Source organism: Sceloporus undulatus, chromosome 5, assembly GCF_019175285.1.
Source record: "Sceloporus undulatus isolate JIND9_A2432 ecotype Alabama chromosome 5, SceUnd_v1.1, whole genome shotgun sequence".
NCBI classification, from domain to species: Eukaryota; Metazoa; Chordata; class Lepidosauria; order Squamata; family Phrynosomatidae; genus Sceloporus; species Sceloporus undulatus.
The window spans coordinates 129,761,858-129,773,885 of record NC_056526.1 but is presented as its reverse complement, the minus strand read 5'-3'; the positions used below and the strand labels follow the sequence as shown (position 1 = coordinate 129,773,885).

General features: G+C 40.4%; 1 protein-coding gene across 1 annotated transcript in view; it reads left to right on the top strand.

Moving 5' to 3' along the window:
• Positions 1-1,695: 1,695 nt before the first annotated feature.
• Positions 1,696-12,028, top strand: part of STOX2 (storkhead box 2) — a 337,882-nt gene continuing 327,549 nt past the window's right edge. Inside the window, exon 1 of the mRNA XM_042467226.1 lies at positions 1,696-1,776. The gene's annotated coding sequence lies outside the window, so the exon portion shown is untranslated. The remainder of the gene's footprint in view (positions 1,777-12,028) is intronic.

Here is a 12,028-nt window from a genome sequence, read left to right as displayed (position 1 = left end):
TACTGGTGCCTATAGGTTGGAAGTGGCATATAACAAATAACAGCATTACATGTACTGTGTTGCTTAGGGGTGTGTGTGTGTGTGTGTGTGTGTGTAAGTGATGCCCCTAAATGGCATTTGAATTTATCTACTAGTCCATTAGATATGTGTTTAATTATAATTCTACCTGTATACAGAGAATCAGTGTAGTGCAGTGGGATAGTGATTTGAGTGGATTCTGGAGACCAGGGTTCAAATCCTCTTTCAGCCATGGAAACACTCTGGGTGATCTTGGGTAAGCCACACTCTCTCAGCCTCAGAGGGAGGCAAGGGCAAATCTCTTTTTGAGCAAACCCCACTCCCCTTAATAAGTTTGACTTAGGGTTGCCATAAGTCAGAAGTAACTTGTGTCCTGCTGGATGGCCTTTTGCAAACAACATTCCATATGGAATAGGATTTCTTGAGGGGGCTGTGGAGAAGAAACAAACAAAGCCAAAATAAAATAAATAAAATTGAAGCTTCTGCGGTGAAAGACATTAAGCAACTTGATGTGGAATCCTCACAAACATCACCATATTTCCAGCGACTTGTTTAGACAATATGGAAGTAAACAGATTAATGTTTCCTTTTTGTTTTGACATATGATGAGAAAGGGATAGACAGACAGGGAACATACTTCTACCACATTTACTCTTAAAACACTAGTCCAGAAAGCATCTTTAAAAAGATGGTTGTGTTATAACTAGCCCTCAGTAAAACTATGGATACAGTCTTACAAAGATTGTATTTTGCAAAACAAGAGCAACTATATGATGACAGTTATTGGTAAATGAAACTTATGTTAATAGGTAAATCTATGTCTTGGCATGTGTGATGAATTGATAGTCATGCATGAAACCAAGGAAGGCAAAGGATTTCTTAGTTTACACCATCTGTTATCTTGGCCTAGGGTTAATGTTCTGAACTCACTTTAACCCCTGATTTGTTTACACATTCAGGAGCGAATTAGAGGTTGAATGAGTTGAAAAAAGTCCACAACCCCAGGCAAAATCGGGGGTCCTTAAATTCACCTTTCTGTTGTTTTTGTATGAGTGGGTCAGCTGAAGGGAGGCAAAATTATGTATGGAAGGTGAAGTTTAAAGTTCTGTAGAGAAAGAACTGCAACTCAAGACAGCAAGAGCAAGGCTGGTTCAGAATATCATACCTTGGCTTTATACATAGGTTGTGCGTAATCTTTTGGTCTCTTTAGCTGCCTTTTCTTCTCCATACTCTGATAAGACACTGAGTCTACCATTAACCATAGTTTCCCATTTCAACTGATCTGAGAAACTATAATTACTATGTTTGCTAGGATATTAAACCATAATATGAAATAAACTGTTAATTGAAGATTTGTTGTTGTTGTTAACTGCCCTCAGGTTGATCTTGACCCGTGGCAACCCTGTGGATGAGACATCTCCAAGATTACCTGTCCTCTACTGCTCTGCTTAGTTCTTGCAAAGTCATATCTGTGACCTCCTTAACAGAGTCCATCCATCTAGCGTGAGACCTTCCTCTCTTTCTAATTCCATCCACCTTTCCTAACATTATTGTTTTTTTCCAATGAGTCATCATGCCTCCTCATGATTTGTCTGGAAATATGGAAATAGGGAATATAATGGCTTGTATGATATTAACTTTTGTGCTCTGTTGTATATCTTTGCATTTTAGGATCTTTTCTAGTTCTTCCATTGCCTTTCTTAATCTTGTTCTGATTTCCTGGCCACAGTCTCTGTTCCTATCAATGTTTAATACCAGGTATGAGAACACTTTTATTATTTCTATTTTTTCACTGTCTAGGTTGAATTTATGTAGATTCTCTGTGGTCATTATTTTTGTTTTCTTTATGTTCAACAGTAAGCCTCCCTTTGCACTTTCTTCCTTAATCTTCCTTAGTAGTTGTTCCAGTAGTTGTGAGGTTTTCTGCTAGTATTATGGTGTTGTCTGCATATCTTAGGAGATTTTCAGATGGGGGGAAAAGGCAGGAGTAAAAGGCATACTCCCAGTATAATTGCATGATCGTGCTGAATATTTTCAGACGTCATGCTCATCCAGGATTTATCCGGTGAAGATCCAGGAATGCTCCACTAACAAACCATTCACAGGACTTCCCCATGAATGGTTTGTTGCTGGAGCATTCCTGGTGCTGAAGAAGAGTGCTGAGGATACCATGGCCTGTTACAGACTGCCAAAATAAAGCTGCTTCGGGTCTCATTGGAGGTATGCTATTTAAATGATGCATGGGTCCTAAGAGTACGGAGGTCGCGCCAAAGCCACACTCCATTCCTAAGCACTGGAGTGCAGCTTTGGCGCAGCTTCCGGATTCTTAGGACCCATGCATCATTTAAACATGGTGAAACAAAGAGGAAGTCTTTATGTACTATTGCCTGGGTAGTATTGCCAAATCCAGTGCCTCTTAAATTGCTGAACGTGGGCCCCATCAGACAGTAATTGTCATCCTTCAGCCTGTGAGGGAGAGAATAGGCTGGCCCAGCTCCATCAGGGCTAGCCTGAAGAAGAAGAGCCCTCCCTCCGGTCCATCTGCTTTGGTCCAGGCCTCAGAGGGAGAGAAGAATACTGGACCTGATTCCCTCCCCCCCTCACCATTCCCTTCTCCTTTTGTGTCGTGTCTTTTAGAATGTAAGCCTGAGGGCAGGGAACCGTCTATTATCCCCTCTGTTGTAAACCGCTCGGATTCCCAGTGATTGGGTGGTATATACATAAAACTTATTATTATTATTATTATTATTATTATTATTATTATTATTATTAAAGCCAATCTCATAACCAGATCGAAAGTACTACTATAGCTTGAAACTTTCCATATTGGTAGAAATTTCAGCCAGGAGTGATGAGGACAAGTATTTGTGATTACAACCAAAAGAGCATAGTTTAATGACTGTCTAAGGCCATCAGCAAGATAAGTTCAGCTCTTACCAACTCAGTAACAACAAAACCTAATAGCAACCAGGCACCTCTATAGTCTTCACTCCATGTAACAAATGAGGGGATACCACTCTTAACTTAGGCCCTGTTCAGACTGGTCATTAAGGCCGGCCTGGTGGCAGAGTTGGGGTGTTGCATCCATATGATGCATGTCCTGACTCTGTCCCCCAGGACGCCATGCGCCACTCCACACAACATGTGGAGTCATGGTGCTCCTCCGGGGCTGCGTCTACAGTATATGATGCAGTGCTGAAAGAGTGCCACCAAGCCAAGGCAACATGGCTATGGCACCCTGGAAAGGCCAGATCAGGGCCATGGTGTGTGGTTGCCATGGCCCTGATCTGGCTGAAACAGGGGCGGCTCCATGCTGCCCCTTTGGGGCTGTCTGAACAGTCCCTTAGTTTCCTGATGAGTTCTCCATTCTTCCTCTCTTGGGCCTCCAGTGCCATTTTCACTCAGCCTAATTCAGCATCTGCACTTTTAGTTGTAGAGGATGGCTAGTAAGAAAACATGCATTTATTGTCCACCTTGCTTTCAAATATCCATTTGTTGAATGTTACACACACACACACGTACGTATATATCTCTAGGGGTAGTCATGTTGGCCAAACAGCAAAATATAGCAGAAACCAAAAAGACATTATAGTGGGCTCTTGGTATCCACTGGGGTTTGGTTCCTGGACCCCTCATGGTGCGGTACCCTCAGGAGGGGAGAGCAGCAACGAGCTTGCCATCAAATGCCTCCTGAAGCCCAGGTGCCAAGGAGCTAGTGTGCTTTTGTATGAGTATTATTCATAGCAAGGGGGTCCAAAATCAAAAGAAAATACCTTTTAACAAAGGAAACAATATAATTATAATAATTGCAAGGAATACTTTAGCTTACTTCTTGGAAAATTCAATTCCTTCGCAACCTCATTCAGCATAATGCTCTCTAAAGAAGCATTGTGTTAAGAGCTCTGGCTTCCACGAGAAGGTCTTATTCTGCAGTCTATGGTTACAGTACTTCTTTTTTTAAATGTGAAAGTAGTATTCGAATCAGAAACACCTGGGGCATTGTTGAGTTTGCAGTATAGGGAGGCTGAATTAATAACAGTCTGAGCATCCTCAATTGATCTTTGCTCTCTATTTCACAAACAATTTAATCGCAGCAAAGGCCTTAATGACACTCATATTAGGCACATTTGTCACACAGTAAATCTACAGCAGTAAAGCGATTCATGGCCTTAAATATCTAAGAAAGATTCATGCATGGAAAGAAAAGTGTTGGCATTAGATGCTCTTACTGTGGATTATGGATGTTACATTTGTAGGTCAGTGGGGTTAGCCTTCAAGCTAACTTACTTTTTTCAACTTCAGGGTTGAGTTCTACAAAAGGATGGAAGGAAGGAAGGAAGAGATTCTGTAGGCTCTGTTCTTAAACAGGTTTTGAATTGTTAAAAATGTTGCAAGAAAAAAGAAAAGAAAGGATTACTAAAAAAAAGTGAATGCACATGTAGCCCTTCAAAAATTAAAAAGTGTGCATTGGTGGAAAGGCAGGATTGGACACTGATCCTGTTCAATTCCTTCACCAAAGGAAACTGTGAAGCTGAGGATAAATTAGGCTATGAGTAAAGAACTAATTGTACCATATCTTCATATCATCTGTTCTTCATATATGTCTGGGGTGCATAGCGTAAGTACGTCCATATGACCTCCACATTTTCTTCCCTTATTTCAGAAGGACAATATCAGGATTTATTCTGGGCTTTGACAACAGTTTAAAGAGGGTATTATGATATATAGTGAAAAATGAGGATACCAAGCAAGTGTTTTTCATTTTCCAGGTCGCCACTGTGAGGTCCATCAGATGATTGGAAACTACATGTGGGATCCTGCTACAAATACGTCCTTTGATATCGGTGTGACTAAAGAGAGCCTCCTGCCTCTTTGGTGGAATGGATCAGAGCCATTATGGGTCACTATGGTGAAAGCAAAGAGGAAAGTCTTTATGTACTATTGGCCTGGTTAGTATTGCCAAATCCAGTGCCTCTTAAATTGCTGACGTGGGCCCCATACAGACAGGCCAAACTGAAGCTGCTTCGGGTCACTTTGGAAGTATGCTGTTTAAATGATTCATGTGTCCTAAGAGTCCGGAAGCTGCACCAAAGCCATGCTCCAGTCCTTAGGACTAGAGCATTGCTTTGGCATGGCTTCTGGACTCTTAGGACACATGCGTCATTTAAACAGCATACCTCCAAAGTGACCCGAAGCAGCTTTAGTTTGGCCTGTCTGTATGGTGCCTAACTCTGTATGTTGTACTTGTTAACAGTGATGACTACAAGCCTCTGTGATGCTCTCATTCTGATCTAACACACAGCACAGATGGGCCCCCTTTTTACAGAGCTGAAATCCCACTTATCAGCTGTTTAGCAAGTAAAGTGAGGCAGATGGAAAATGAATCCAGCCTACCCCTTGTTGTCTCTCCCAAACTGATAATGGAAGGGCTTTCAGCCTTTAACACTGACTTCACTTCACAGAGGAGAAGCGGGATTGGGGCCAAAAAAACATCGGCAAGGCATCCGTTTGTGTGTTCATTCTGGGTGGCGTACATGCGAGGAAGCCTCCTTCTACACGTGTTTTAATAAATCTTCATATGTGTTGCTGCATCACAGCGCCTGTGTTACAGGCACCCTCTCACACAAGACAGCTTATTTAAGGTATATGAGAAGAATTGCTGTTCTTTTGTTCATCTTGACATGACCATCTGTGTTGTGAAGCCCTGGTGGCGCAGTGGTTAAATGCCTGTACTGCAGCCATTCACTCAAAACCACAAGGTTCAAGACCAGCAAAAGGGCCCAAGCTCGACTCAGGCTTGCATCCTTCCGAGGTCGCTAAAATGAGTACCCAGACTGTTGGGGGCAAATTAGCTTACTTGCTAATTAGCTTACTTGCTGTTCACCGCTATGATCTTTGGAATAGCGGTATATAAATAAAACAAATTATTATTATTATTATTATTATTATTATTATTATTATTATTATTATTTGAAAAAGGGAGAATCACTTAATAGGGTAATATTTTTAAGTGATGCATACAATACTTCACTTTTAGGAGCCTGCCTGTCAAGTCTGGATCCATAATAGAAATATTGAGGGGAAAAAATAAAGACCATTCAAATTCCATTCCCTTTCCCTTTATGCAAGACATTCCAGATCATTGTAGCAGGTCTGGAGGCTTTAAAGAAATCTGTTATGACATTCCGCATCCAGCTGTTAAGCCCAATATTTGACATGCAGTTTGGAAAGAAGAGGGTCAGTCCTTGTTGGTCAAACATTTAAAGATCATCATTATAAAAAGGGGTGTATGTGTGAATAGCTGTACTTTAAAAAAAGCTTCATTTGAAATTATTTCTAAAAAGATTTTAAACAAACAGTGCAACATGTTGTACTTTGCCTCATGTCATTTTATATTATGGTGACCCTGGTGTATGAGAGACTCATTTGCTTTGTTGAACTTAGGCCTGGGGCTTCTTTATTGCAGCAATAAAAAATAATATGGTCTTCTCTTTTCCTTTTTTTCCACTTTACCAGCCATTACATATTTTCCACGGCCATGGACAGTAACATCGAGAAAACTTTTAATGTCCGTTAATTCATCTTCAAAAATTTGTTTGAGTAGTTACATCCTATTTAGTGAAACAAAACTCTGTTTCAAGAGTACTCAGCCTTGGGCCTATAGATCAGTGGTTCCCAAAACTTTGGTCCTCCAAAACATTGGATTGTGGTCAAGTTCCTGTTTGCCAAGCTAGCCGAGGACCAAAACACCTGAAGGTCCAAACCCCCTGTTTTAGATGTCTTAGACTTCAGCTCCCGACCCTTCACCTAGGTTAAGATGGCTAGTGTGTCTGGAACTGTCATCCAAAGGGCTGGAGAACCACATTTTGGAACTACTGTAAAAACGAATACATCCTAACTATGGTCAATTTCATTTCTATGAATTGCACACATTAAAAATATTCCAATGTGCATTGCATTTGAAGGATGAGTAAAGTTCAGAAGATAACACAAGCCTGTTAATGGATAACAGAGCCCTGGTTGCGCAGTGGTTAAATGCCTGTTACTGCAGCCATTCACTCAAAACCACAAGGTTGTGGTTCAAGACCAGCAAAAGGGCCCAAGCTCGACTCAGCTTGCATCCTTCCGAGGAGGGAGTACTAAAATGAGTACCCAGAGCTGGTGGAGGCAAAATTAGCTTACTTGCTAATTAGCTACTTGCGTTCACTGCTATGATCTTTGGAATAGCGGTATATAAATAAAACAAATATATTATTAAGCCGCAAGCCCCTCAGTTTTGCCGACTTGTGCAGTTTCAACTGTTACATATGTTTTAGTACCACTCAGCATTTCCTGGTTTTAACAATCTTAACCTATGACTCTGTATTTAACAGAAACTAAACAAAGCCAGGAATGTCAATACAGCTAGGGAATATTTCTCACAGACATTAGCACAGCTGGGGAATCTGTCAACCCCCCCAACAATATCGCATTAGTTCATCCATCTTGGGAATGCGGAACCAGTAGTGTGTTAGTATATAACCAAATAATATAACACATTTTGATATCTACTGGTTATCACAGCTGCTCATCTAATCTTGCTCATAGGTGTTTAGCCCAATTATTGAATTCCTTCTTACCTAGAAGACCTCCAGTAGGGAAAACGATCAAAACTGGTATGTTAAAGAACATGTGCAGTCCATGTGCATGTGCAGCTCCCCTTTTTTGTGGCCCTCCAATACTTGTAGAATGTTTGTCTTTTTAAAATATATTATTGTAGTTTGTATGAAAACTTCAGCAGCAAAAACAATAAATCGCACTATGCTCTCTGACGAACAGGAACTTAATATACTATTGTCAATGTCATAGCACTTATCACACAGGGGAAATGTAGGCGTTTAAAACAAAATTACCAGGACATTTGCTGAGCGGGAAAGATTTTCCCATCCATCAAATTAAAGAGGACCTATCCCACGACAAAAACCAAGACTGCTTCAGAACAAATCATTCATGAGAAAATGCTGGAGCATTCTTATTACGCTGAGGGGAAAAGCTTTTCTGTGACCATGCAAATGTCCTGGGAAAATGCCTTTTAAACGCCTGATTTCCTTCCTGTCATTTTTAAAGTCCATGGTCAGTACTATAGTCAGTATCATAGGGCATCTCTTCTTAATCTTCCCCACTAAAGAAGCATGTTTATACAAACACTATACTACTGCGACAGTTACCTTGTCTTTTGCACCTTTTGGAAAAGTTACATTTTATCTATACTATATTAGGTTTTTCGTACTTGTTTGGAATGGATGTAAACCATTCTCGGATCCTGTTCTGAGACCAAAGGCCGATCTAAAAAAAAAATAAAATAACCGTTGGAAATTGTTCCCCCCTGTGTATAACTTGCTTCCTCAATGCAACCACGTCAATGAGGGGCTATTTCTCATTCCCAAAGGGAAGTGGAATGCTAGGTTTAAGTAGCACATGTCCCTCCTGCTTAGGTAGGAAACCTTGTTTAATCCTTATTCTGCATATATATGTTCATTTATTCAGTGAACTACATATGTCATCGCACTAAGGTTCCAGCCCTTGGGTATAAAAACTAGATTGCTTGTACCATTTGTTGCTGAGCAGAACCGCTCTAAATACTATATATCTACACATGGTTCTCTGTGTTTAGCGCATACACACAGTCATTTGCATAGGTTCTAGGTGCTTCATTACATTGTGTTTGTTGGGAAACAAAGCTTCAGGTGACAAAAAAGTTAACTGGCGTAAAATAGATTACAGATTCTGTGCGGGATAGATTTCCGCATTCAATAAACCAGTTCCATAGGGAAGGCAATGCAACTAAATGCAAAAGATTTGGATAAAAGTATTAATTTTATAATTTTATTTAATTAGATCAGGTCTGCGAGTTAGCTTGGTCAATATCTGAGAGCTGAAGTCCAAAATACTGGTGGACCAAACCTTTTGGGAACCACGGATTACACAACTCCAAAATGGGCCCAATTTTGGCAAGCGGCGTTTTTTTCTCAAACGCTGGATGGGCTACGATCACAGACAACCGAAAGATGGACAGATGACGGCGATAGTAGTTATAGATTCAACACATTTTTCTCAAGAAAACTCTAATCAAGGTTTAATCAAGTACTAAATCCTGCAGTGTTTAGTTTGGATATTGAAAAATAAACATAATCACCTCATCGCCTGTCATCCATTTTGCCACCCACGCCATTCTTTCTCCTTCCCCCCGGCATACACAAACGTTACTACTGAAATATTCTCAATAACTCCAATAGAATTAAAAGCAATTTAAAGCAAAAGCCATGAATAAAAATGGCACAACAATCCCTTACATTTTAAACAGCTATTGGATTTTTAGATTCACATCTAAGGTTTTGATACAATTTTGCATCTCAGATGGATGTTTCATGTCTGTATGTGCACATGCAAAACACATGGACTTTGTTTTTGCCTCTTGCAAATTCTCACCTCATCATATTTTGATTTCAAAAGTATTTCATTGTTAATTTGAACTACATTCAAACTGTAAGGGTGGCTAGGAAGAGACACCGTGCCAATTTGTCATTTAGCTTGGAATTCAGAAACAAGCCATAAACAACCAATATTCCTTTAGGATGTGAAGTTGAAATCCTTGGACACCGACCTACTTCTTACCATACTATAGTGTTCCAAACAGATGCCAATTTCTCCAACGCTGTCACTAATGCTATTGAGTCTTTGAGGTAAAGATACCAAAATGTTTTGCTTTGATGACTGATTTGGTTAGAAGGAACTCTGCTTCTGTAAAGGATAATAGCACCATGTTCATTAAAGGTAATTGATTCCTCCAAATTTCCTTTGTTATATTTTGTCATTAGCGGCAATTTTTATCAAGCTAAACTGTCGACAAAAAGGGAAAATTGGGTGGCTAGGTGGGGGAAAGTACAAAGATAAAAATTACTGCAAGTGCTTTAGTTCCAAGCAAACTTTTAAGTTCCATGTTGGGTTTTCTTGCCAAACGATTTTAGCGGCCCTAGAACATAGGACACACGGATGTTTGTGAAAGTGTCACCTTACTGAGCAGCAGGACTGTTAGTACAAAATATTTTTGTTCGGATTAGTTTATCTTTGTTTTCTGCAGATCCCTCACAACACTTAATAATATTTGATCATGTTGTATCTGGGTCAAATGCTTAACATTTCTAATGTAATTAGTGCTATGATTATGGAAAGCTCTAAACATTGAGTTGGCTATAAGGGGGAGTTATGCTTCATTATTATGCAAACTTACTGCTTGCTGAAAGTCCCATCCAGGGCTGTTCTATCAAGTCAGAAATCAGCCTGTCAGTCAGTTTTGTCTAATCTGGCATTACTCCAGAGTACTAAATGATAACTCTGGCACTGTAGTTCAACATATCTGCAGGTGAGGGGGTGCAAGCTGGGGCAAGCTGTTGCAAATTGTGGGTAGTGTTGGTTTTTAGCTTAGTCGTTTCAACCCCAGAATAAAAGCAAAAAGCTGAACTGCAATGTGCATGAAGCTTCAATGCAATCTTCCTTTGCTTGTCAGTGCTGTTTATGGTGGCCTTTCAAATATAAGTTTGAATCGTGTCCAATATTAACCAGGTTGTTCTATATAGACAGAAAAGGAAGTGCAATTTTGTGTAATTTACGCTAGTTCCCATAACATTTGCCACAGAGTTTTGGTTTCCTATATGTTTGTATACTTTGTTATAATAAATTTGTTATTTCAGATCATCATTTTTTGGCATTGCTTATTCTGATTTTATTGTACATGTTTTATGTGAGCTCATTAGCCCTCTTGAGCTCTTATAAGACAGGGAAGTGTCTAAATCACTTAGAAGAAACAGACTAAACAAAAATGCTTGATTGGACACTATTAGTCCCTATCTTGTATTGACTTTGACTTCACTATCAGTACATAATTTGGAGTTATTTTGGAAAGTGCTGAAAAGATGTTTCAGGTGATCTATAGGTAGGATCGAGTTAATAATGTAGCGAGAAGTCCATCAACTAACAACCTGGCAGGACGGAGCTGTGTGATGGGCAGGATGCAATCTGCTAAGGAGAGATCCTGATATCTCAATCTAGAGTAAGATCAGTACAAGGCGTCGTGAGAAAGGAGCATTACATAGAAAAGGGTCCGCAACCTGTGGGATATAGGCATAGCGCACCCTGTCTATTTGGCACTGAGTAGCGCGGGCTAGCAGGAAAAAAAATCAGATGTCACAGACCCCTCAGGGAAATACGATGCTATTTACCACTTCTTTTTTATTTTATGCTTAATGATAAGGTTGTCTGATTGGACCATATTAACTCGTCTTGTGAGTCTGTCTAACTTAGAAGGGTCAGCAGATTGGCAAAGAGTTGTATTAGAAGCGAGGCGGGTCGAAGCCCATGGCCCTCACTATAGTCAGAGGACGGTACTGTAAAAGCTGTGGATTAACGTTTTTTAGTATGTACTAAACTAGTCCGTAGGACAATGTAGAAGCTATCAGTGTCCCTGACCAGGATCTCTCCATTATCCTTTGGTTCTCACGTGTATGCCATGTCATCAAGGTGGTATATTACTGCTTTCCATTCTACTGTGGGCCGGATCTTGGTCTAAGCTTGTCATGCACAAGTTGGATTCTGCCAAAATGTCCATCCCATATGTCCCGTCCAAGTAGGGTCACATGCTATGAGTGCAACGGACACACACAAGTGCACATCATTGTACATGACTAATATTAGGCCTTGCGTCCCATTTTCCATCAGTAGAGTCGGCCCAGAACACCAAACCCCCAAGATGAGAGGGCCTGGCTATTGGTACCAGATACTAACATTGCATTGTCGACAGGTACGTGCCTTTATCACATTATTTAGCATTTGACAGAGATTCACGACAAGCAAGAATAACCAGTTTGAATCATGGTAATGAAGGGGTGACAATCCGAACTCTTTCCTTTTCCCCCTTTCCTTCCCCCCCCCCCCCCCCCTCTCCCTCTTTCCCCTCCTCCCCCCTCTCCTCCTA